Source organism: Candoia aspera, chromosome 3 (genome assembly GCF_035149785.1).
Source record: "Candoia aspera isolate rCanAsp1 chromosome 3, rCanAsp1.hap2, whole genome shotgun sequence".
Classification (NCBI taxonomy): Eukaryota; Metazoa; Chordata; class Lepidosauria; order Squamata; family Boidae; genus Candoia; species Candoia aspera.
In genome coordinates this window covers 148,163,370-148,165,869 of record NC_086155.1, presented here as the reverse complement: position 1 = coordinate 148,165,869, position 2,500 = coordinate 148,163,370, and positions in this window count along the sequence as shown.

Here is a 2,500-nt window from a genome sequence, read left to right as displayed (position 1 = left end):
CCATCACACTGAAACAGCTCTCTCCTAGCAGCATGCAGGCATCTGCATTTTGCGGTAAATTCTGAGGAGTCTTTGAAGATTTACAGTAATCTATCCTGGTGATGATATGGGCAAAAATTACTGTTGCTAGGTTCTGTCATTTCAGGAAGGACTACTTCTGATGTACCTGCTCAAACTAGACAAATGCGCCCCTGACCATGGCTTCCACCTGCCAATGAATCAGTAGCTCTAAGTTCAGGAGAACATCCAAATTATGGACCTCTTTTTTCAGGTGGAGTACCCTTTTGTCCAGAATTATAACTGGAACAGGCAGAAAACCAGATGATCTTTGGACAAAGAGCAACCCTGTCTTGTTGGGGTTCAGTTTCAACTTATTTCATCCCACCCACAGCCCACAGTCTCCAAGCACCAGTTAAGACTTCCATGAGGACTTACCCCAGGTATAACTGGGGTATATACACTGTATAACTGTATTTTTGCTTTTGCATATCTCCGTCACACTCATCTTCCTTCCTTACTCACCTCAATAGCTGAGTACAATCAACATAATGATGGTACTCATCTTGAGCCAATTAATATCTTCTTCCAGCAGGATCATGTAGATATTGAAAAGTAAGGCGGGGATATCAAACCTTGTGGTACTCCACAAGGGAATACCCACCAACCCAACAGCTCTTTCCCACCCTGACTGGAATTGCCCACTCTCAAGGGAGCAAAACCACTGGAAAATAATGCCTCTATTCCCTGACCTTTGCAGGCAATCCAGAAGGACACAATGATTGACAATATCAAATGGTACTGAGGAGCCAAATATGCTCAGTTATCTCCAAAATGACTAATGCTGGTTCAATCAGGTGCCTAGGTCTCAGCCCTGTGTGAGAAGGGTTTCAAAATATAAACATAGTTTATATAGAAAATAACTTCCAGTAAGTGTTCATTTTCCTTTCTAGCTACATGACTCAAAATCAAAATATGAGCATTTGTACAGATTCAAAATACGTTTTCCTACCTAGGTTCAATGGGACTTACTCCTAGATGAATGTATTTAGTGGTGTCTTAGTCCCATTTTTCCAGTTAGTGATGGATAGTGATGCCATTCCCTGAACACCACACACATCACTGCCAGTTTTACTCCTTTGTAGCTTCGGGAGTGTTCTGGAAACTTTGTAAAAGCATTCATTCTAATAAGCTAAGCCTCCAGTGAGAATGGAGAGAATGGTACACACAACATTAAGGAGAGGGGGATTTTGCTCTCCCCTTTCAGGGGGAACACATGAACTTCCTGAAAGACAGAGAGGATTCCATCAAACTTATTTTGACATGGTTTCCCTGCTATCCTATCTCTGTAGTGGTGAGGGGTCAGCTACCTGCCTGTTATTACAATGAAAAAAATTTTTTTTGCGACTTTGTAGTTGTTTTTGTTATTGTTATTGCTACTCTTTACTTCTGATCATAACTTATAGGAGACTGACCACCACAGCTGTTATTTACTTTTCTTAGTAAGCAATCTGAGGTCTCAAAATGTTCTTTGGTGAGTTTTCTGCCATGCCTGTCATCTGGTATGTTTGGTCGCCACCAAAATTGTACTTATAAATGAATAGTGGGGACATCAGTGGGATGGGGTGGGGGAGAAGGGTATCAAAACCTGCAAGATGACAGGTATGGTATTGCAATCCATTCTACCATTCCCCCTGCAAGGCCAGCTAGCATACTTGCAATCTAACTACAAGACTGACAGAGTTGCAGCATCTCAAGAAACAATCTAGCTTCACAATACTTTCAAGTATAGTGCTGAGCCAGAAATAAATTAGCTTGACTTCTGAAAATGGATAAAGGTTGGAGCAAAAGTCTTCTGGTCCTTTTTATTGTCACATTGTTTTCTGTGCACTCAAAGTTGGCTTCATCAGCTTCATGAAGCTTACTGTGAGCTGCAGGTATGCTGTACACACAAAAAAGAAATAAATACCTGTAGATAATGACAGAGATATTCTTAACAGCAGGCATTAAAAAAATAACAGACTGTGGTGATGACTTGGCATGTTTAAGCTAAGTAAGATAAGTACTCTGAATCAGACAAAACTAAAACAGTTTTATCTTGGTTCTTCTTCCCACAGGTATTAGTTCTGAACCTTTTGATGTATTATAACTCAATGCTTTCACATTGTAGTCACCCTTTGCTTAGGAATAAGTAATATATAATATCAGTGAAATCTGTGAGCAAATGAGACCTTGTGGAAGAATATTTCCAAACTTCAAATTGATAAGTATAGATGGGTTAGTGCAAAGAGCCTTTAAATTTGGACTTCTTTGGGGATACCTAAGTGGATAGAATGCCATTAAAAGTAGAAGAAAATATAAATAATGGATCACAAGAATCCTGAAGCCTGCAACCTAATGTTACAGGTACTCCTCACTTAATTACCATTTGTTTAATGATGGTTCAGACTTACGATGGTGTTGAAAAAACTGACTTACAACTGGTGCTTACACTTACAACCAT